The 25,503-nt window shown below is 43.9% G+C and overlaps 1 protein-coding gene across 2 annotated transcripts in view; it reads right to left on the bottom strand.

Annotated features, from left to right (window-relative positions):
• MTUS2 (microtubule associated scaffold protein 2) overlaps nucleotides 1-25,503 on the bottom strand; it is a 421,538-nt gene that overhangs the window by 150,103 nt on the left and 245,932 nt on the right. The window lies entirely within an intron of this gene.

Below are 25,503 nucleotides of genomic sequence, written 5' to 3'. Positions count from 1 at the left end.
CTAATTGACATATAGGAGTTCTCTGAATACTCTGCATACTGATGCTTTATTGGTATATATTTCAAATGGCTTGTATTCACACTTATATGCCTTTATTCAGAAGTCTTCCATTTTAATGCACTTGATTTTTCTCAGTCTTTTCTCACTTGATTGGTACTTTGTGTGCCTTAGCCTTTCATTCCCTATCTGGTATCATGAAGGTGTTCCCATGTATACTCTTCTAAAAGTTTTAAAGTTTTATTTTTCATATTTATATAATTAATTCACCTGGAATGGGGCACTGAGCAGAGATCAGATTTGTTAAAGCTGTTTGCTATACAGAGAGCCAATTGTCCCAGCCCTGTATATTGGATAGTTCATTTTCTCTGCCATATCTGCATTTCCAGCTGTTGTATGTCAAGTTCCCATACACTAACCACCCCCAAATTTCAGTAACTTATAGCAAGAGTTTATTTGTTGACCATGAATCACCTAACACAGGTGCTCTGGGTGGTCTGATATTCTGGGTAGCTCTACCCTAGGCAGGAACTCAGGGACCCAGGAAATTGTTTCTTACATATGACACCTAAAACACAAGTAACTGAAGAAAAAATTATGATAGACTTCATCAAAATAAAAATAGTTGTGCTTCAGAGGACACTATTAATAAAGTGAAATGACAACCCATAGAACTGAAGAAAATATCTGCAAATCACATATCTGATAAGGGTCTAGTATCCAGAATAAAGAGCCTTTATAACTCAACAATAGAAAGACAAATAAGCCAATTAAAAATGAGCCTTGGATTTGAATAGACATTTCTCCAAAGAAGGTATATAGATAGCCAATCCTATCTAATAAAAGAGAAACATGGTAATTGGCATACAACCGCTACCCTTCCCATTGGCTAATCAGCAAGATATGCAAATTAACTGCCAGCCAAGATGGCGGCTGGCAGCCAGGCAACTTGAAACTAACATGAGGCTAGCTTGCTTCAGCGACAGAGGAAACCAACGTTCCCTGCCTGCCTTGCCGGCCTCTGAGCCTGCAGTTTAAAAAACATTGTAACAAATATAGAAGCTAAACAAAACCCCAGAAACCTGCTTTCAGCGAGCCGGGATCTCTGAGCTGGAATTGATACAGAGTTTCTGTATAGATTATAGATTATAGAATCTAAGCAAACCAGATACCTGCTTTCAGCAGCGGATGCCTAAGAGCTGGAGCCTCAGAGCTATAGCTGGCCCAGAATAAAAAAAGAAAAAAGAAAAAAAGGAGCAGTTGGGAGCTTCAGTCGGCCTGAAAACAGCCCTCAGCCCCTCACTCAGACTGGCCAGGCACCCCAGTGGGGACCCCCACCCTGATCCAGGACACCCTTCAGGGCAAACCAGCCAGCCCCACCCATGCACCAGGCCTCTATCCTATATAGTAAAAGGGTAATATGCCTCCCAGCACCGGGATCAGCGGAGCCGCGAGGCCTCCCAGCACCGGGATCAGTGTGACAGGGGGCAGCGCCCAAACCCCCTGATTGCCCTGTGGCTCTGTGTGTGACAGGGGGCGAGGCCACAACCTCCCTATTGGCCCTGCTCTGTTCGTGACAGGGGAAGGCGCCCCAACCCCCTGATCAGCCCTGCTCTGTGCCTGATAGGGGGGAGCTCCCCAACCCCCTGATCGCCCTGCGGCTCTGTGTGTGACAGGGTGCGGCGCCTCAACCCCCTGATCAGCCCTGCTCTGTGTGTGACAGCGTGTGGTGCCCCAACCCCGCACCCTCCACGGGCCCTGCTCTGTGTGTGACAGGGTAGAGCCATAACCTCCCCATCGGCCCTGCCCTGAGTGTGAGAATGGTGGCGCCCCAACCACCTGATCGGCCCTGCTCTGTGGGTGATAGAGGGCGGCGCCCCAACCCCCCCCCATGGGCCCTGTTCTGTGTGTGATGGGGTAGAGCCATAACCTCCCCATCGGCCCTTCCCTGAGTGTGACAGTGGCGGCGCCCCAACCCCCTGATCGGCCCTGCTCTGTGTGTGACAGGGGGCGGTGCCCCAACTCCCCTATCGGCCCTACTCTGTGAGTGACAGGGGGGAGCTCCTCAACCCCCTGATTGGCCCTGCTCTGTGCATGACAGGGGGGAGCTCCCCAACCCCGTGGTTGACCTTGCTCTGTGCGTGACAGGGTACGGAGCCCCAACCCCCCTGATGGGCCCTGCTCTGTGTGTGACAGGGGGCAGCGCCCCAACCTCCTGATAGGCCCTGCTCTGTGCGTGACGGGGTGGCGCCGCAACCTCCCCATCAACCCTGCCTTGAGTATGACAGGGGGCAGTGCCCCAACCCCCAAATCGGCCCTACCCTGAGTGTGACTGAGGGTGACATCGCAACCTCCCAATCTGCCCTGCTCTGTGCATGACAGGGGAAGGTGCCCCAACTCTCCAATCGGCCCTGCTCAGAGCCTGACCAGGGGTTGCAGCTAGGGATTGGGCCTGCCCTCTGCTACCCGGGAGCAGGCCTAAGCCAGCAGGTCGTTATCTCCCGAGGGGTCCCAGACTGTGAGAGGGCACAGGCCGGGCTTAGGGACCCTCCCTCCCCCCCCCCCCCCGAGTGCACAAATTTTTGTGCACCGGGCCTCTAGTAAGTATATGAAAAGATGCCAATGTCATTAGTCACTAAGGAAACTTTAAACCCACTAGGATGGCTATAATAAAAAAATACAGATAATAACAAGTGTTGATGAAGATGTGGAAAAATTGGGAGGATTGCAATATGGTGCGACTGCTTTGGAAAATAGTTTGGAAGTTCCTCAAAATGTTTGACATAGTTATCATATGACCCAGCAGTTCCACCGGTAGGTATGTGCCCAAGAGAACTAAAAACATACGTCCACACAAACTTACACATGAATGTTTATAACACTACCATTCATAATTGTCAAAAAAGTAGGAACAACCCAAATGTCCATCAGCTAATGAATGGATAACCAAATGGGATCTACAAGTTACAATATGGACCAATCTTCAAAAAACATTATGCTAAATGAAAGAAGACCAGCCCTAGCCAGTTTTGCTCAGTAGTTAGAGCATAGGTCCTAGGACTAAAGGGTCATAGGTTCAATTCTGGTCAAGGGCTGGTACCTTGGTGGCAGGCTTAATCCCAGCCCTGATCAGGGTGTGTGCAGGAGGCAACCAATTGATGTGTCTCTCACACATCTATGTTTCTTTCTATCTCTACCCCTCCCATCCACTCTTTCTAAAACTCAATGGAAAAAAATACCCTTGGGTGAAGATTAATAAATGAAAGAAGACCAGTACAAAAGGCCACATCTTGTATGATTCCTTTTATATGAAACTAGAGGCCCGGTGCACAAAATTTATGCATAGAGGGGGGGTTCTACAGCCCAGCCTGTACCCTCTCACAATCCAGGACCCCTTGGGGGATGTCCAACTGCCTGTTTAGGCCTGATCCTGCAGGGATCCCTGTGGGGTCAGGCCTAAACAGGCAGTTGGACATCCCTCTCGCAATCCAGGACCACTGGCTCCTAACCACTCATCTGCCTGCCTCATCGCCTCTAACCACTCTGCCTGCCTGCCTAATTGACCCTAACCACTCACCTGCCATCCTGATCACCCCTAACTTCTTGCCTGCCTGCCCGATGTCCCTAACTGCTTGCCTGCCTGCCTGCCTGATCACCCCTAACCGTCTCTGCCTCAGCCCTCGCTGTGGCAGCTTTGTCCGGAAGGACATCTGGAATGATGTCCAGAAGGTTGTTTGGCTGTCTGGTCTAACTAGCATATTATGCTTTTATTATTATAGATGTCCAGAATAGACAAATCCATACAGATGAAAAATAGATTACTGGCTGTCAGAATTTGGGAGAAGAGGAATAGGGAGTGACTGCTAATGGTAAGAGGTTTCTTTCTGGGGTGATGGAAGTGTTCCTGAACTCAATAGAAGTGATGGTGTATAACATGGGGAATATAAAAAAAAACTACCGGGTTGTACACTTTAAAAGGGTGAGCTTTATGGTATTTAAATTATATTTCAGTACAAAAAATATCTTCTATAAGTTTTCTTTCCTGGATCCCTTGGCAAGAACAAGTTCCTTGGACTGTGATTCAGCTCTCTCCTCCCTCCTCAGGGACTCCTAATATTCTTTTATCAGGGTTATTATTCCTATTTTCTGTCCCACATTCCTGCATTGGAGCTACAGCTGATCCCAACCAGTCTGTCCCAACCAGTATATCTCAGGGTCATCTGTCTCCTGATGGCATGCTCTTGTATAGAAATAATACAAAAAGGAATATGTCTCAAACCCATTATTGCATCCCATTCATTACAGCAGGATGACCAAGCTCCTATAGGAGGAGAATGACATTGAATTCATCCTGAAACCCCTTGGCCCTTCTCATCTACTCCCACTGAATTAGGTGTGAGTCTGAGCTGCTCTGCTCCTACGCTATGGAGACAGGAAGACACTTGCAAATTCAGGCCAGAAAGAACTGCACCACAGGTAGGCACTGGGCAGAGGAGGTTTGTGTTTGTAGGGCATCTGACTCCCTATACAAAATCAGGAGAGGTGCCTTCTCAACCTTCTCCATAGGATAATTATGACAATAACTGAAGTCACAATGAAAAGTTAGGGTTTCTGGACCAAATTCCAATATCTTTCCATGACTTCATTTTTTAGGAATGCCAATCACTGATCCTAGATTTTAAAAAGAAGAATGGCAATGAGGACAAACACTAACCAGACCACAACGAGGTTCTTAAGAGGATGGCTGGAGAAGAAACGCAAAGCAGTTATTAATAGTATGATGCACTACAGTCAAATTTTAAAAAACACATTTCACAGATTTTGAATATGTATCCATGTTATAATGATGAAACTATTCTCTTCATTGATTTTTTAAACAACCCCAGGCAATCAAGGTGTATAATGTTCTGGCTGCATGATTGCCTAATTGATGCATATTTCATTGATTGATTTGGCAGCATTTATCACTTGGTAGCAAAATTTAGTTTAATTATTAACATTATCTACTGAATGTTGTATTTTTCGTCTTATGCATATTTTAGCTCAGGTGTTTGTTTTATTTCTCACATTAAAGAGCTGAAGTCTTACCATTTCAGCAAAGCTCTTTCCTTGTCACAATGCAATACGCCAGCCTCCACACTAGGCAGGGGCCCAGGCAGATGTGGCCTACTGTCACATTCCAGTGGGGGTGACACCCAGACCACAGACAGACATAGAGCCGACTAAGTCATCACAAACTGATTCATTAAGAAAGAAACACAAGGGGCAGAGCTGGGGGAAAAACTCAAGGGTGAAGGAGGGAAAACCCACATTAGGTGGAGTGGCTCGAGAAGATCTCTTGGAGGAGGTAACATTGAATTAAACATTTCTCTCAGCTGCGCACTGGCCTCTTACCTCCTTTATCCTTTCTTATTAATGCTATCATCATTGTTCTATAAAATTAGAATTAAAGTATCTCTCTTGCACCTCTCTGTCCCTTGTATCAACCAATGCAGTCAGTGGGGCTCCTTCTCCATAATGGACTTCAAAAAGAGGCAACTCAAGAGAACAGCAGTTCTTTATCCATCTTCCTGGAGGCCTAGGTTCTAATGAAAGGAGAAACCTGTGGCAAGCATTTCACTATTCCCACTTCACCTAAAGCAAATGGTAACTTCTCACAAAGTCAGGGTGGCCTAAGAATCCTTCTGAATGCAGCACCCAGGAGTGCAGTAAGGGATTCCAGCCCTGGACCAGAGGACATGTCCTCCTCTATACTCAGCATCCTCATCAGCTGACAGGATACACTTCTATAGGTGGAAGGCGATTCCTCTGGGTCCACAGGAACATACTGGGTTCCTGCTGTGAGGCCTCAGCTGCTGATGTCTTCCAATTGGACAAGATAGCAAGGTCTTAAGAGTAATAATACAAGTACCACACAGGAGAGTCATGGATATCACAGGCTCTGCCCAAATTCAACACCAGATTGAAAAGTTATTAATAATATTCTCTTCAAAAAGTTAATAAAGCCTCTGATGGAATACCTTATTATTTATATATTTACCCTCCGTCATTAGGTTAATCTAATAATTAAATGAGAAAATGCACATAAGCACTTCGCGAAGTGCCCAGTGCTCAGTAAATGTTAGCGGCCAGCACCAGTACAAGCACCCGCATCAGCAGAAGCAGCTCTTTCATCAGCTGTCATGTCTGCAAGCTCCCTCTATGCCCCACACAAGTCCAAATGGCATTCAACTTGAGATCCTGTCCCCTTAAGACATCTCTAAGGCCACCCGATCATTGATGGGGGCAGATGATTTCTGCAAATAGCCAGTACTGATGCTAACAGTCATCCCTGCCTTCACACGGTCCTACTGCTTCAAGTGGTAGTCTTCCCAGTGCCCCAGGGTAGACGTCACTCCCCCAAATCCCATTCTTTAGACAATGATCTCAGAAGAGAAGGAAATCTTTGTCCCCCTACTTTCTGTCCTGCTCCCTCCTGGGCATTCTCCTCTTGGAGTCCATTCTAATATGTAGCAAAGAGGATCCTCATTCTTATTTCTACTCTGGGAATAGGGTGTAAGGACACAGGCGAGCGGTAAAATGAGAGTCATAGTCCAGGGACACAAATGTGAAAGAGAACTTAGGCCTATATGAATAGTGCCTTCCTTCATCTGAAAGTGTGACATTCTGTGACACGGGCAAGTCTCCCAGTCCCTCAGAGCCCGGTCAAATGCCATCTTCTCTACAATACTGCCTCCCAACTCCCCTCTGGGTCACAGAACTACTTTAAGAAAGACCAAGCTGGTTAACAAAAAAAATAAAAGGCAAGGGGTGATAATACCTTCTCAAAGTCACGGAAGTAATCACGAAAGATGAAAGCCAACATCACCCAGACCAAGACTTCTGAATCCTCACCACATAAATGACTCAAGGCCTCCTTCCAATTTGAAAAATTCTCTTTAATATCTACCAAGCCACATTCCCAAAGGAGAGAACACAGTCAAATATTGATGGAAGTTAGTTACTTAAAAGACTAATATGATATATCAAGAGCCATGATATATTAGAGTTCTCATTAGGGCAGGGTCCACACCATGGACCAGATCAGCCATTTCTAGGGTGGGCCGCCCTGTGCACTGTGGGATGGGGTGGCAGCATCCCTGGTCTCTACCCATGAGTAATTAAAAGCAACTTTTTATATCAATGAGACCAGTTGTAGTAAATCCCTTCTCCCCATCTGAAATACTTAAAGCTTGACCCATCGTCCAGAAAAGACTGGTTCATCGATGTGTGAATCTTCTAGTAGTTGATACCTTGGGGGAAATGTTAAAAATGAAGCATTTTGATTATATGCTTAATATGAGAGTTTTTAAAAGACCTCACCTGATTTTAACTTGATTTAAATTCTGGTATAGTTATTAATATGGTTTACGAAATACGAGAAATTACCAAGGGCATACATATCACCTTTTATTAACAGAGCAGTAAGAAAATTTAGGTGTCCCATTTCTATAGCTTGGACTTGATGGTCTAATAGAGTCTCCTTTGCGTTTCACAGATCCATTTAATTAGTTGTTTTGAGGCATCTGAGGGACTCGTGGATTACTCTGTCAAGCACAGATTTAATGAGCCATGATTTAGCTGCAAACCCAGTTTAGATCCTAAGAAATCAAGTCAAATGTTGAAATATGGATCATCATAACTGAGCCCCACACTCATTTTCCGTATAATTATACACATTGCAGGGCTGCTGGGCCGAAGGGCATGTACCATCCAGCTGGATTTCTTACACTCTGAAAAAGAACCCTTTCATTCGGGAACTTCTGGGACATGTGAAAACTTTACGGGAGAAGAAGTTGAACAGCCTTTTGGAAATGAACAGCATACTGACTTTATGGAGGCATGTCAGCTAGTAAATCAACATAATATTCATCACTTGAACTCCAACAATTTTCTCTTCCCTCCTGGGAGCTAGAAAACTCTCTTCAGAGTCCAATGGGATAGTCATGTTCCTTTTTGTCGTTTATCAACACATGGGTTTTGTTTCTAAAGAGCAACTTCAGGGCTCTTTCCCTTTACCCCAGAGTTCTCATTAGGGCAGGGTCCACACCATGGACCAGATCAGCCTTTTCTGGGGTGGGCTGGTCTGTACACTGTGGGATGGGGTGGCAGCATCCCTGGTCTCTACCCAGTAGGTCTCTCTCTTCCTCCAGCTCACTCCCAAGTTGTGACAATAAAACAATGCCCCTCAACAGACATTACCAAACTAGAGGCTTGGTGCATGAAATTCATATACTTGGGGCAGGGGTCCCTCAGCCCGGCCTGCACCCTCTCGCAGTCCGGGACCCCTCGGAGGATGTCTGCCTATTCTCCCTGGGCCTAAGCCCACAGTCAGACATCCCTCTCCTAGTCCAGAGCTCTCACAGTCCTGGACCCCTTGCTCTTTACCACCTGCCTGCAGTGGAGGTGGGAGAAGCTCCCGCCACCACTCCTGCACTCACCAGCCATGAGCCCGGCTTCTGGCTGAGCGGTGCTCCCCCTGTGTGAATACACTGACCACTAGGAGGCAGGTCCTGCGTTGAGCATCTGCCCTCCGGTGGTCAGTGCGTATCATCGTGACCGGTTGTTCTGCTGGTCTTTCCATCGTTTGGTCGATTTGCATATTAGGGTTTTATTATAAAGTATGTTCTTTAGGGGCAAAACTACCCCCAGTTGAGAACCACTGCTCTAACTGAATGAAAGACTGATTTAATCAAAATATAGTGAAAAGTGAGACTAGTATCATCTAAAATCCTGCTGGGTTTACCTTGATAGCTAATTCTTTAACAATACCTGATAGTTAATTTTTAATTAATCTTTTAGATGAACAAGGGCTGTATAAATATGCTATTGGCAATACTGAACAATGCTTTAATGACTGTTCAATAGTGGAACCTCCCCTGCTTTCCATATTTATTACCCTGGTCAGTCTCAGTCAGAAACTGGGAAGCTGGGCTGAAATATTCCTGATTTTGAGAGTTTTGAACCAAAACTTTGAACCTGCAGGAGCTCTACCAAAGTCCAAATAAAAATATCTCGTTCACATGAATAGCAACTGATTGCAACTGAAATTCTATGGAGGAAACCCCAATAGAAGACAGATGGTGGGTGCTTGTCAAGCCGTTTAAATTATAGTTTCATGGAGAATATCTCATTTGTTGGAAGAGCCTAGGCTTCTGTAGCAAAGTTTTAACGCACTAAAGTTACTGGACTCATAAATAAAAACCAATAAAAATGAGTTCTTTGTTTTGGCTGTCTGTGCCTTTCTGGCTATTAGTTCCCGTGACTGGGGCCGTGGTCACTGAGCCCTGTGCTAGGTTCTGCTCCTGTGCTGAGGCCATGGCCACCCCGGGACAGCCATTAACTTTTCTTGATCAGTGTCCTCATTTGTACCATCAGGAGAGTAAGCCCCAGTGGGACTAAATAATCACATACATGGTACGTGATGCATGGAAAGCTCCCCTCTCCTGGCCTCTGAAAACCATGTGCTCTGGCTCCTTAGTTTATAAATATATTTTTTCAAGTCCCTTCTAATACAAAATTTTGACATTGTAAGCCCTATTGTCAGGCATTGTTATTTCTGACTGGTACCCATTGTGCCAACAATCATCCATGCAAAATAAAATCGCAATTGTTTAAAAATCTATCATAAAACCACTCAAGTGAATATTATTCAAACTGCTTTTTGCAAATGATCATAAATGGCCTAATAAATGAAGTTTACAACCCTTTTAAAGACTTCAGTTTTTGCGAGATAGAAGCAAAGGTTTAAGTTGATCACTCCCTTGGGGAAACCGCTCGTGGATGGTGTCAGCAGCCTCCACACTCAACCTAAAGCAGGGAAGCTGGGCTCTGTCTGGGTTCTGGGTTTTATGAATCTCTGACACCAAGCTCAAGCCCTTAGGAGCTTCAGCTCATCTGTAAGTCCCTCTCCCTCTTTGGGTGCTTTCCCCTTGAGGCCTGCCAACGAAGGCAAGGTCTTACACTGGACGATGGGGAGGGTGTGAAGCAGGCACAGGCATCTCCAGGGCAGGGCGCCCCGTCCGCACCGGCCACACCTGCAGCACACGCCTGCCTTCCCTCCACTCAGCCCCAGCCCGAGCAAGGCCAGCTAATGACTTCTTTTGCACTTTGTTGTTTTTATTTTTTTTAAAAATCCATAAAGTTGAAGAATGTTCGTATAAGTCGAAAGTGACTATCCATATCTATTATTCATAGAGCTTAAAATTCACAAATTAAAGTTTAAAGCAGAAGCATTTTAATCAAAAGCAAAATCTGGACTCGTCATTAGAACCCGTGGCTTAAGGGCACAGAATTCTGAGAGCTTCTCCCTAACTAGGTGGCAGTGGTAGCTTTGGGCCAGGTGGGTACAACTAAGATGACTGAAAACTTCTTTGTTTTCCATCCTGAACAGTAAGATGCCAAAGGCTGTGTGCACAGAAAGGAAAGCATGGGCCAGGCTGCTGCCTAGGAGCTTAAGCAAAAGTGGGATAAATTGTTTTCTAAAATGTTTATGAAGTGCAACATCTGCTAAGGTCTTCTTCCATAAGAAGACTTCTGGGTAAACTGGCAGCAGATAGGAACAAAGTCCTGGGCTACTCAAAGGAGGAAATTTTTTATTTTAAATAATGGCAATTTCTGAACATAAATGTAATCAAGATGTGTGTGGGAAGCAGGATTCTAAGATGTCTCCCAAGAGCCTGGCTCCTCCGTGGACACCCCTTGCACAGTCACCGGGGGGGATGAATGTGAAGGACTTGCCTTCTGTGATTAGGTTATGTGAAGGCACATGATTTGAGAAAAGGGAGATTGTCTGGGTGTGCCTGACCTAATTACATGATCCCTTTAAAAGTACAGTGTTTTCTTTGGGTAGAGGCAGAAGAGAAAGTAAAAGATAGATTCAAAGCACTAAAAGGATTCAAAACACTGTCTCGAGCATGAAGGTGGAGGGGACCAGCAGCAGGAAATGTTGGCAGCCTCAGGTTGCTGAGTGTAATTCCTGACTGACAGTTGGTGAGAAAAAGGGGACCTCAGTCCTGCAACCGCAAGGAAATGAATTCTGCCAGCAACCGAGCTGGGATGTAGATTCTTCTCCAGAGCCTGGAGATAGAACTGGATCCAACCAATACCTTGAATTCAGCATCTGAGACCCTGAGCAGAGAATTCAGCTCTGCTGTATGTGAGCTAAAAAACAGGTGTTTTAAATCACTAAATTGGTGGTAATTTGTTAGGCAACAATAGAAAACTCCTATAGAGTAGGTAGGGGGGTAAGAGATCAACCAAAGGACTTGTATGCATGCATATAAGCATAACCAATGGACAAAAGACACTGGGGGATAGGGGAGGCTAGGGGACTGTCTAGGGCGGGGGGGGGATGGACACATATGTAATACCCTTTGTATTACTTTAAGCAATAATAAATAAATAAAATAAAATACATTGAATTTTCAAAAAAAAAAAAAAAAAGAAAACTCCTATAGAGTAATGGTGCTTCAGCCTGGGAAATGTGAGCAGAGCTGGTCTGGTTTAGTGGTGAGGGGAGGTGGGCCTCAGGGAAAGGGAGGCTGCACCAGAGGTGGGGACAGACGGGAACACTTCGCCACAGTGCCCTAGGGACTCCTGGAGGCTGTGCTGACCCTTGAGGCCGCCCCATAGAGGGAGGCACAGGGTCCCACCACATATGTTAGACTCTCACAGAAATGTCTCAGTCTTCTTGAATGGAAGTTCCCTCATCTGTAAAGTATATCCTGGTGCAAATTTAAAGAAATAACTCAGACAAAGCATCCAGCAGAGCCCATTACACATAGGAGATACTCAATAAGTGTTACTTTCCTCTCCCTTCCAGTCTCTTTGCCATCCTCCTCTTTTGAAAATACAAGACGATCCTTTGCTCATTTGCTAAGCTTGCAGTGATTCCCCACCTTTATAAAGTGAAATCCAAGCTCCTGGGAGATAGAAAGAGGCCACTCTTTCCTTGCATCTAACGGTCCGCAACACTCAGCTATTGATAATGCTGTGCCTGCCCTGCTGGGGTTTGGCTTTCTTGCCTTTAAACATGTGGCTCTTTGTTTCTGCAAGGCAGTGGTTCTCAACCTTGGCTGGCACATTAGAATCACCTGGGAATCTTGAAAATCCTGATTTCTGGGCCTCATCCTCCAGAAATTCTGTTTCTTTGTTACTAATGTTGTGGCCTCACCCCATAACAAAGAAATAGAATTTCCGGAGGATGAGGCCCAGAAATCAGGATTTTAAAAAGATTCCCAGGTGATTCTAATGTGCAGTCAAGGTTGAGAACCACTGCTGTAATGCCTTTCCCATTCCTTCCTGCCAGGTGAAGTCTGCGTCATTCTTCAAAACCCAGCTCAGGTGTTGCAACCGTAGCCAACTATTCTGGGAAGGTAATGTCATCTTGCTCTGATGTACTGGTGTCCTCTGCACATATATTTACATTTGCACTTGCCACATGGTAGTGATAAGGACTTTGGAATACAGTGGGGCCTTGACTTACGAGTTTAATTCGTTCGGATACCGAGCTCGTTAAGGAGCTCGTTAACTCAAATTACTCTATCAACTCAATGCAAAAAATCGGGGGAGAGACAGCTGGTATCTCAAAAAACTCGTTAGCTGGGACACTCGTAAGTCAAGGCCCCAATGTAGATCCTGAGGGCACCAGAAAGCCACTGAAGGGTTTCAATAAAGGAATTACGTGGGTGTGTGCACGATGACCAGGGCTAAGCAGTGGGAAGATGGATTAGAATGGGATAAGGCTGGCGGTAAAGAAGTGATCTGAAGCTATGTCAGTCTATCAATGAGACGAAATAAGGGGACCGGCCAAGCAATATCCACTGCCAATAGCACCAGGGTACATCAACTGTTTTGCCACAATGGAAGCCTTACCAGAAGACGGCAACTTCAGAGAGAAAATGCTTATAAGCAGGTGAGAGAGGTCCACATTATGGTTGAGGGTTCATCACTGGTTTGGAAATACCTGCTGGATAAGTCTTCAATGGGCTATGATGTGCTAATGAGCCTGGATTTGGTCCAACTCCAGGTCATGATAGGATTCTGACTGAGGTGTGAGGAGAGTTATTTCAATGAACATAGAGCTAGTTTAGGATAAATTAGGAGTGGAACAAATCATGGGATGAAAAACAACTGTCCCTTTGTAGTGGAGATACTAGTTGTTTTGCAATGTGTCAAACACTGGAATTAAATCTTCCATTTCTTTCCCTCTCTGTTTTTAGCAAATGAAAGAGCAGCCTATTCTGCTCACCATTATGCTCAAAACCATCATAGAACAATGCCACCAAGTGACCCAAAGAAGTTTAGAACCAGAACAGAATATGGGTGAGCTCCTTTAACTTTGTGTGTAAATAGTCAGAATTCCCTTTCTGGGATGACCGTTGGCCAGATGAACCAGAAGGGCCTGGATGCAATTCCAAAAGAAACCATCTAACAGAGGAGGGAATCCTCATTTAATCTTGTCTGAAATGGAAAAGCCCCAGAATTAACCTCAAAAACAAAGGCTGGCCGAGGCTTACCCCCCTTTCTCGCTCTCCCCCATCTGAACCCTTCCATTTCTATTCTGCCCGGAACACTGGAGATGTGGCCCCCTTAGCCACGTCTGCCTACCTCTGCCTCCAGCTACGCACAGTGCAGTCACAGTGGCTGCATTTGGAAACGTTCACTGGGGAGCTACTTACTAGTAATCCTGATGCTAATGGGCACTGGGGGCCAAAGCCATTTTGCTGGTAAGCTAGGGGACACTCAGAACTTGGCATCTTTCAGGAAAACATCACAGCACATTTAATTTAAATATAAAATTTTGTGAAAAAAAATTTTAAGTGGTGGCACGGGTATTATAACTTTAAAACTACTGAACAGGAGAGACAGAGAAAGCAAGGAAGCAAGAGGTTCATGATTGTATAGTTTGATTACTAGCTCAGCTGGTGGTTATATATTTCTGGATCAACAGCACGAGAAGTTGAAAGCGTGCGGGATGAGGTGAGGTGGAGGTAATGTGAGCTGGCAGTGTTTTCATACTCCTGCTAAGTGCCACTCTATTTTCCGTCACAAGGAGGGAATCACTGGTGCAAGCAGAAAGCTAAATGGATTGGAGGTTTAGGAGATGGAAGAGGCACTTACTTTTAAACTGGGTTGGGATTGGAAAATTCTTCCTTGAGTAACTAATGGCATGTTTCTCAGGGTGGAAATCCCACTGTCTGTGCAAATGAAACACGGAGGAGGCTGAGTGCTTTCCACACACCTAGCTTCCTCAAAGCATCGGCCAATGGTCACGCGGCGGCACCAATCTCCCCGATAAGAAACCTGTGCCATTAAGACCAATAAATGAGTAATCACAATGTTGTGCACCTGAAATTAATGTCATATTGTATGTTGACTGTAATTGGAAAATGAATTAAAACAAATAAGTACAGCCCTAACCGGTTTGGCTCAGTGGATAGAGTGTCGGCCTGCAGGCTGAAGGGTCCCAGGTTTGATTCTGGTCAAGGGCATGTATCTTGGTTGCGGGCACATACCTAGTAGGGAGTGTGCAGGAGGCAGCTGATCAATGTTTCTCTCTCATAGATGTTTCTAAGTCTCTATCCCTATCCCTTCCTCTCTGTAAAAAAATCAATAAAATATTTTTTAAAAAACAAAATAAGTACATAAAGGAAATAAGTACATAAAGGCATACTTCTACACTGCACCCAACCCCATCACACCAACCCGATGGGCAAACACTGCTACCTATTCCTGCATAAAGTACTTCCTACATCCATTCCGCTCCATAGCCTGGTTCCAGGGCCAGGCCATCCATCTCTGTCTTTATGTTTATTTGTTGGTTTATTCACTCATTCACATACTCACTCATATATTCATCTCATTCAATAGACCTCCCCCCCCCCCCCCCCCCCGTGCCTGGGAAAGACCACACTATGGAAGTACTAGTGGAACTAAACATTTAGCAAAGAAGGCATGAAACATTATTATTCACAATTAGGCCTACAGTAGTCTCCTCTTATCCAGAGGGATACATTCCAAGGCCCTGGTGGATGTCTGAAATCATGGATAGTACTGAACTCTACACAGTCTATGTCTTGTCCTACACATACAGACCTTTTCACTTAAAGGAAGCACTACCATGGCTTCTTTCTCTGTGACACATCTGAATTGCCAGCATCACTGCTCTTGCACTTTGGGGTCATTATTAAACAAAATAAAGGTGACTTGAACACAATTGATAGGGGCAGAAATAGAATATTGGGGAATAGCTGTAATTGTAAGAAATATTAATCATGCGTTGTTAACCATGGTTGTTTTATTCTGATTTTAAAAGGCACATTCTAACCTGGCTGGGAGTTGCACATGGGAACTTGGAGCTCACCTGGAAATGCGGCCCCTCCTTCCCATCCGGGAGCTATTATCATGGAAGGATTAACAACCTTGTTGCAGAAACCAGAGCCTCCAGCTCTTTGAAGACTTCCAGCCCTTTGCATATTGCCAGCCCTTTGAAGATTCCCAGCCTTTGCATAACTGCAGGCCTTTGTAAATCTCCAGCCTGCCTTACCTATACACTGTCCACTTGGCATATCCTTTTGCCTACTTCCCATATAATCTTTGTCCTTCTACCCAATATAAGCAGCTGGCTTATGGTGGGCAGCAGAGCAGACTTTTGTAGATGACCTGCTGCGCTCCCATGCTGCCAGCAGTATTGGAATAATTCTGTCTCTGCTGAATTGGCTCAAGTAGTGACAAGTAGCATGGACCCATTGATTGTCTGGTTACACAATCACTGGACCACAGCAGTTGATCTGATAACCTATAAGGCTACTAATTGACTAATGGGCTGGAGCTTATGCAGGTGGAGACACTGCACAAAGGGATGATTCACAGCCTGAGATTTCATCCTGCTACTCAGAATGGCTTGCAATTTAAACTTATAAATTGTTTGTTTCTAGAATTTTCCATTTAATATTTTTTACCTTGGTTGACACATCAGGTAACTGAAACCACAGAAAGTAAAACAGCAGAAAAGGGGAGACTACTGTACTAGTAATTGCAACTCAATCCCCCAACCTCTTCATTGCCCAACTCCACCACATGCTCTATTTCTACTCTACAGCCCAGTTTACCTTCTAACATACTATAACATTCCCCAGTTTATTGTGGTTTTTTTTTTAATTTGGTCCCATCCCATTAGAATGTAAACCTACAAGGATCTTGTCTCTTTGTCCACTAAGTGTTCCAAGCACCTAGAACTGTGCCTGTCATGTCTGTTAAATAGCTCTTGAGAGGGTGAATAAATGGGATACAACCTATGTTGGAAAAGTACTAGGAATTTTGGGAAAGAATAACTACAAATTCTAACCTAATCTGGGGTGGTGGGGGAAGGTCTGAAAAGATTTCAAAGAAGTCGATGTAGTGTTAGCTGTGACAGATTTTTTCCTCTTGGTGATGCAAGTGCCTGTCTTAAGCTTTGCTAGCTGAGCCATCCATTTCAAAAAGGCAACCACTTCAAAGGAAGACTGTTATCTGTAATTAGAGGTCCCGTGCACAAATTCGTGCACCAGTGGGGTCCCTCGGCCTGGCCTGCGGGATTGGCCTGAAACCATCTCTCCGACATCCCCTGAGGGGTCCCAGGTTGTGAGAGGGCACCGGCCAGGCCAAGGGACCCCACCAGTGCACGATCGGGGCCGGGGAGGGATGGGGGAGGTTGGCCAGCTGGAGAGGGACCGTGGGAAGGCTCCAGGGCATGTCTGGCCCACCTTGCTCAGTCCAGATCAGCCAGACCCCAGCAGCAAGCTAACCTACTGGTTGGAGTGGCTGCCCCCTGGTGGTCAGTGCACGTCATAGCAAGCGGTTGAGTAGCCTTCGCATATCATTAGCATATTATGCTTTGATTGGTTGAATGGATGATTGGATGACCAGACACTTAGCATATTAGGATTTTATTATATAGGATAAACTTAGTCCAGTCAGGAGACTAGATAAAGAGCCCCCAAGAGGCACCTTTGTTTTGGAGATCTTGACTTCAATAACTGGCCTTTGGGCTATTTGTTTGTTTTCTATTCCCAAGCTTTACTTTCCTGCTTTTATGTTTTAAATTCTCCAATAAAAAGTGATCCCACAAAAACCCTATGGCCCCACCCTAGACCCCAATAAAAGCAGAGCCCATGCACACTCCCTCTCTCTACCCTCCACCTCAGCCTGTGGTCCTGAGCATGCTATGTAATTTCCAGATCTTGTACGTAATAAGCCTGCATCCTTTCTAAGTATTCTGATGGTTATAGCTGAGGGAAGACTTGCAGTCATAATAAGTACCACAAGCTAAGCCAGCCACAGCATTGGTAATTGATAGTTTAAGACTAGCCCAAACAGTCACATTTACACTGAAACCTGAGGATGAGGTGAGCTATATGAATAGGGTGGGGAGTGCTCAGGAAATAGAGCAGCACATGCAAAGGCACTGAGACAGGAAGGAATGATGAACCAAGTGGATTGAAAAATGGCATGGTCGGGAAATGGAGGCAAGGAGAGAGGGGCAATGATGGGTGAATCTGAATCTGGTAAGGACATAGGGCCTGGATCACACAGGCCTATAGATTATAGTAACACAGTTGGTTTTTAAGCTAAGAGCTATGGGAAGGCACTAAAAGGTTTTCACAGGGGAGTGACATGATCTGAAGTGCATTTTTCAAAGATCCCTCTGGCTGCAATGAAGAGACAGCAGGAGTGGTTATGGAGAGAAGGATGTGTGTTTGTGGTAGTCCAGGAGTAAGATGGTGATGCAATTATTGAACACAGTTGTAGTGGAATGACTGTTAGATGTCAATTTTGCCTATCCCTAAATTTCTCCAATGAAAAACCACCTGATGGAAAATTTAGTTGATGTTGTAGCAAAGGCAAAGTTGTCCAAACGATATAAATTTTCCAGAATACCTGGCATATTTTTAAAAATTAACGATAAATGAAGATTCTGACAGTAAAAATTTCATGGAAAATATTTGTTATTATATAATGTTGTTATTGTTTATTTATTAATCAATTTATATGTTATTTTCATGTACATTTTACTAATTTTCTTTCATCTCTGATGCTTCTATTATAGAGAAAGGGAAAATGGTGATATTAAAATATTTCCTCTAATTAATTTCCTTTCAATGTGCACGAATTTGTGCACCACTAGTTGTAATATAAAAACAAATATGTAATGTCTTAAAAGCTGGCAAAGAAAGAAACAGGAGGAATGAGGTATCTGTGGTCACTTAAAAGAATTATAAGTTTCTTTTCTGAAAGTTTGGATTTTATGTGTACAGTTTTCATAAAACTGCCATACCTATTGGTGCAACAAAAAAGCAAACAAATTAAAAGGATAAATTTGAGATTAAAAAAAAAACACAGAAAAAAAACCCAGTTCATGGAAAATACTCTTCATAAAGTGGAATCCTAAGAGATAAAACTTGCACTTGTTTTCTGAGAATGTTCATCTCACAATTAGAACCTTAGCACTTACAATTTTAATGATACGAGATCACTTTGAACCAAACACTTACTGATAATGCACTGAAATTTTGATATTGCATCAAGAATCCAGTTGAAATGCATGTTTTATTTATTTTGACCTTACACTGATGAAGCTTGTTTTTTTCTAGCATTACAGCTGTGATTCGTGCAACAGATGTGGGAGCAAATGCCCTCGACTTTGTAAACAAAGCTCAGATCTTTGATGTCACCCTAAGCCTTTCCATCTTCATCACAAACAGCATTAAATGTTCAGAAACTGTGTTACATCAGGCAGTTGGCACTTTGCTAAAGTTCTTACAGTTGAGGAAGATTACTAATTAGTCCAGAGTTGTTACCATCCTCTATCCCTGTGGGGTCTGAGTTTATAAATAACTCCATGGTTTGAGAGTAAACCGTGGGAGGTCTAAAGAGAGCTTCAAGAATTCAGAAACCATGTGCAAAATAAGTATGCTTCTGAGAGCAAGGTCCATAGGTATTTTTTTCAGATTTTCAAAGGAGTCTTGGAGCTCCCCAAAATTTGAGAACCTCTTGGGTTGCACCCTATCTGTCTGTTCTGGTTAGTTCTGCCCCAGAATCCAACAAATGCCCTGATCCCTGAGTTGCTCCAAGCATACAGAGGAATACATGTGCCATCTATTCTGTGCTCTGGCTGGAGGTCCCATACCCACTAGATGATGATAGCCTCGCACTGGCCACCAAGACCATTTCTCATATACCACCCAACTCAGTAACTGTCCTGTGTTAGGTTCTCAATAAGTATTTGCTGAATCTAATTGAAGCAAATTAATTGAAAAAAGGACATTTATTATGTATAGGCCATATACGTATATATAAATTGAGGCCCTGAACTGACCATTGACATGAATGAGTGTAATTAGTCACCAGCCTGTGGGGCGCGGTTACGGTGTTTTGGCCAGGTTCAAGGCTCGGACTAATGAAAGGACAGGGTCCTCTCATTGCCATGTGCAAGTCCCAGCTGGAGGGCAGGGCCCTCCCAGCACAATCTTAGCCAACGGCTGTGGTTGTAAGCTTGAACCTATGGTCCTAACACGTGCCTTGTAGCCCCACGTGCCTTGTGCTAGAGTTCAGGTGCATGTAGTTGAGTGAGGTTGAAACTCATGAGAATGCTGTAAACAACTTGATCACGCCCCTACTTTGCCTCGTGGCATCTGCTATAAAATAAAGACACGGCTTGTGGGCATTGTCATCTCCTCATCAGGGAGGCAGCGTCCCACTGAGACCCAGCTATTATTCTCTTAATCCTTTCACTCCTCCACTCAGGATCACCCTTGGTCGTGCTGGCGTGGCACACCAGCCCAGACTCCCAGGCAAAGATGTGGACAGACTGGCATTCAGGGATCCTCTCCTACTTCTGCCCCAATATTTCTCACACATGAACATTCTGGATAAAATACAACAAAATAATTTTCAATGACATAGTTGAGCCGAAACCAAGAAGGGGAAATCTCCAGCTATGAGAAGTCAAGAAGGAAGCAAAGTAATAGAAGTGAGTAGGAGTGGAAGCCAACCAGCTCATGGGACACTCCCTTCATATCTGGCATCTTGACAGCCTTGTGGGTGCCAAGTGCAGGCTAGAGGCCACAGGGAGCTGTAGACTTGTGTACTTGCCTAAAATCAAGACATGGAGGGTTCAGAGGATTCCACCCTTGGCCTGGAGAAGCAGCACGGAAGCTGGCTATCTGCCTGGGGCCTGGGTAGCAGGGTCACCTGAAAAAATGGGAGCCCCCTTGGGCTGGGAAGGGGTGGATTTTGGGGCATGGGAAACCCAGGCTGAGAAATGATCATACAATGGATCCAGAGTGAGTGAGAGCCCCTGGGACCCTGTTAGAGACACAAAATCATCTACAAGGATTGTCTATGACGCAGGGCACACAGGACTGTGCTGGAGCATGAGTGCACATCCATTCAATTCCAAAATGTTAAAAACCCTTCAGTCACCTCCGGTGCTCACAGTGCTATATGACTAGACACAGATACCTAAAGTTAAAGCAAACCAGAGCCACTGGAAATGTAAAACATTGTTTTCTAAATATCTATTGGATCAATTAAACTATCAAAACTATTACCAAAGAAAATAAAAATTTAAAGAATACAGATGAAAACAGCTGGCCTTCAGGAATAAGTTTATTTTCTGTGTTTCATCTTTCTACCTTTCTCCTGCTCTTTCCAACAGAGAACTTGACAATTGGCCACATTCCAGGACTCTGAGGGGACACACCTGAAACTGACCAACGTTAGGCAAAGACTGCAGGTCTGAGGCTCTGAACCTGCCGGCAGAAAGCTGGGGTGCGGTTCCAGCCTGGGTCCTGCCCGGAAAGACAGGGACATCTAGTGTTCTCCTGCTTCTCTCTTCCTCCTCTGCAGACACTGCTGTGGCCGGCCCGGCCCAGCCCAGCCCAGACATTTGCGCAGTGTGTGTTGTCTTTGCTGTTTCCATTCCTCATAGTGCTGGTGGTCATGTATGATGCCGGGGCTGACTGTCAGACCCTGAACGAGCCACAGATAAACAGATAACTCTGACACACGTTTCTGTGAAAGAAAGGGCTAAGGCACTACTTGGCTGTTGCCGCCAAGTAACCCTGTTCGCTTGCCTCCTTTGGCTTTTATTGTCATAACAGCTTGAACTAAAATAACCTCTAGATACAATAAGCAAGGTAAGCATCCTTGAGGAAGTATATGCATCTACGAGGTCAGGTCTTTAAAGACTAAACATAGAGATTCTAGCAAAACAACCCAGGGGATCGGACTTGTTTGGGAAAGTCAAGGTAGGGGCTGCCGCCTTCAGCAAGGTCCTCTCAGAGGCCCCTGACCTTTTGGAGAATCCTCCTTACAGACATTCCAACCAAGTCCCGTGCTTCCCCACAGTATTATACTTTTTCTAATATCGTATTGTATTTGGGTTTGCATGTTGAAAAGGGTAAAGCAGAACAAGCTTCACTAGTGCTGTTTATCGGAACCTATTTAAGTGTCCTCTGACGAGGAAAAATTAGTGTTCTACATTGTTCATCCCAGTTTTCTTGGTTCGGTATGCTGGGGCTTGAGCCCTCGGTGATCCTGTGGGAAAAGGTGATTGCTGAAGTCAGGATTCTGTGTCCTTTAGTCCCAGAAAATAATGTAGCCAAGGAGCCAATCTCACCCAAGTTATTAAATTAAACCTACAGAATATAGCCAAAGGTATATTCAGAGAAATATATAACTTCTGTGACGAGAGAGAATAAAATAAATGAATTAAACAATCAAGAGAAGAGGTATTAGAAAATGCAAAGAAATATTGCCCATTGAAAGTGAAAAGACTGATTTAAAGATTAGAAAAAGTCATAAATTAAGAAAAAGGAAAAAAATGGTTATTTAATAAATTAGTGTGGTTTTGTTTGTTTGTTTTAGGAAACAACCTCAATATACCACACAAACCTCTAGGTAAGCAAGAAAAATGCAAATATGTAATACCTATCTATCTATGTATATAAAAGGCTAATATGCAAAGAGTCCCCTCGGGAGTTCGACCTGGAGACCAGGAGTTTGATGGCTCACTATGACGTGCACTGACCACCAGGGGGTAGCGTGGAGCAAAGGAAGGTCCAGCCAGCAGCTGGGGAAGGAAGGCCCTGGTCAGCAGCTAGAAGGCCCTGACTGGCCCTGATTGTTGGCCAGGCTCAGGGACCCTACCTGTGCATGAATTTCATGCACTGGGTGTCTAGTTGGATATAAGATATGAAGACAGAGATACAGATAAAACTTGAATTGTTTGCTAATGAATTAGGAAATCTGGGAAAAGTGGATAATTTTGTAGGAAAATATGTTATAGAAAACAACTGGAATACCTAATAGAAAAAAAATAGAAAAGAATCATTTAGAAAATTTCCAATTACTGATTTTTAATAAGCTCCTGAATGAGATGGTTTCACAAGTGAATTAGAAAGAATTAGTATGCCATTAATGAGTTCCAGAGTACAGAGAAAAAGAATTCAATATTATAAAATCTATTTAATTTATTGTATCAACAAATACGGAGAAAAATCACAGAAGTCTGTCAATTATTGGTTTAAACATTTTCAAAAGCCAATCTTTATTTCTAATTGAAAATAAAGGCAGAATAAAAACAGAATAGAGATAATTCCTTAAAAGGATAAAAGCACATATTTCATATCACCAGCTAAACCATTAAGATTAACAATCACTAGAAGCTTCTCAGCAAAGCTGGAAATGAGATAAAAGTATTCATTAACACAATTATTATTTAATATTGTTTTAAAACTGCAGCCCAAACAAGAGAATAAAAGCAAAGTTTTAAATATTAAAAAAAATCATTATTGCCGGGAGCCGGTCCATCCTTGCTGTTTCAAGGGACCTGGCATATATGGCATACGGTTCTTAATATGTTTGCTCACCTTCTTGGCGCTGTGTTTTAACCAAGGTCACCTCTCCGAGAAAGGTTGAATCCCCAGGTAGGGATTTTCCCCTGAAGTTAGGGAGGGAATAAAACCACTCAACTAAGTGCCAGGCGGGTAATTAATCCCTTTAACTACGAACAATCATGCTTAAACTACATAATCTTTTCTCCCTGGAATGGAGATAAGAAACGCCCTAACCTTTGTAATAGAGATTGATAGGATTGAATCAACTGGTATAAATACAGTTGTAACAAGACAGAAACACACAGAACTCAGAAGACAGAACTGAGAACACAGGGCTTGGAAGACAGGACCAAGAGAGACAGAGCCTAGGCACAGAACCTACACAGAACGTTCTCTAGAGACAGAAGAACTTCGCTGGAGAGAGCATGCAGGAGGATCCTGGAGAGGGACTGGCCTCGGAGCCTAGAGACAGAGCCTAGCGGGAGAACATGGCAAGGGATCCTGGACTGAACCTGACTACAGAGATTGGCAGGAGAACCTGACTGGAACCTGGACACTGAACCTGACTGGAGAGCCTGGACAGAACCTGGCTGGAGAACCTAGCGAGGGAACATGGCTACAGAACCTCGCTGGAGATCCGAAGCAGAACCTCTCTGGAGATCCAGACCAGAACTTGGCTGGAGATCCGGGCTAGAGATCCTGGCTAGGCTGCTGATCAACTGAACACTGTCCCCGTGTCATTCCTTCTTCGCCGACTCCGTCCACACCTTTGGGGACCCCTGGACCCGCTGGGGTTGGACCCCGGCACATTATTTGAATTATTTGTTAGTATATCACTACTAACATAACTAGGAAGTCCAAAAAGCTTCAACTGGAAATATTGTAATCAATATGCATGCAATTAAAAGACCAGTTAAAAATATAAATACCAATACCTTTATTAGTATAAGAAAAAAGAACAAAATTTTACTCAAATTATTTGTAAGTAAATAAAAAACATATATCAATTTAACTGAAATTGTTTGAGACTAATAATAAAAAGAAGTACTAACTCCTGTATTGTGGGGAGGCGATCTTTAATAAATGATTTTGAAAGGCCATATTCTATATAATAAAAGCCTAATATGCTAAGTGTCTGGTCGTCTGGTCAGCCGTTCAACCAATCAAAGTGTAATATGTTAATGATATGCTAAGGCCACTAAACTACTTGCTGTGATGTGCACTGACCACCAGGGGACAGACACTCCAACCGGTAGGTTAGCTTGCTGCTGGGGTCTGGCTGATCAGGGATTGAGCGAGACGGGCTGGATACACCCTGGAGCCCTCCCACAGTCCTTCCCCAGCTGGCTAACCCCCCCGCATCCCTCCCTGGACCCAACTGTGCACTGGTGGGGTCCCTCGGCCTGGCCTGCACCCTCTTGTAATCTGGGACCCCTCAGGTGATGCTGGAGAGCCGGTTTCAGCTTGATCCTACAGGCCAGGCTGAGGGCCCCCACTGGTGCAGGAATTCATGAACCTGGCCTCAAGTTGAAAATAACTTTGGAAGATTAGCAGGGGGTGTGAGGAATAGAAGAAGAGGTAAAAGGGGTGTACCACCTCCAGAGATATATGCTATATAAATGCCAGCAGTAAATGCCATGTATTATACAGCATGAAGTAAACAAATCCATAAAGTAGAGAGTCTATGGGGAGAGCTCAGCAGGCGATAAAAGTGGCATTACAAATCAATGAAATAAAGACCTATTTTTTAACTGTTTGTACAATTGGCTAGTTGTCTAGCTACAAATCAAATTTGACCTCATTCTTCAGCTTTCCACCAAAATAAATTCCAGGTTAGCCAAAGATTTATATCTTAAAGACTAGAGGAAAATAAAATGTGGCTAAGCAAAAACCAAGACGAAAATCAAAATAAACAAGTGACTATACCAGGAATGAAAAAAATATTTATTAGCAACATTTAAAAAGACAAAACAAAAAACAGAATTAATGATCAAGGTATATACATTTTACTCTAAAAGGTAAAGAAATTAACAAAAATACTACTGTAAATAAAATCAATATAAACAACAATACATGTGGGGAAAAATATTTGCAAAATATAAGATACGCCTGGCTGGCATGGCTCAGTGGTTGAACATCGACCTATGAACCAGGAAGTCATGGTTCGATTCCAGGTCAGGGCACATTTCTGGGTTGCGGGCTCAATCCCTAGTGTGGGGCGGGCAGGAAGTAACTGATCAATGATTCTCTCTCATCATTGATGTTCCTCTCTCTCTCTCTCCCTCTCCCTTCCTCTCTGAAATCAATAAAAATATATTGAAAAAAAGAAAATATACACAATGGTTTACTGGGCCTAAAATAAACTTTTAATAAGTTAATTGGAAGATGAACATCCAAACAGAGAAATAAACAAAATATATACAGGTAATTAATAATAGAAGAAATATAAGGGATAATAAATGTGTAAAGAGAGACTGATGATTAATCAAAGAAATGAAGATGAAAACCTGAGCTATCACTTTCTGCTTGTCTAACTGGCAAAGATACAAAAGCCTAACAGTAGTGTTGATGCGGGTGTGTGGAA

The sequence above is a fragment of the Myotis daubentonii genome, chromosome 2 (genome assembly GCF_963259705.1).
Source record: "Myotis daubentonii chromosome 2, mMyoDau2.1, whole genome shotgun sequence".
NCBI classification, from domain to species: Eukaryota; Metazoa; Chordata; class Mammalia; order Chiroptera; family Vespertilionidae; genus Myotis; species Myotis daubentonii.
Note: the sequence above shows the minus strand (reverse complement) of the source record. Positions and strands in the feature narration are given on the sequence as shown.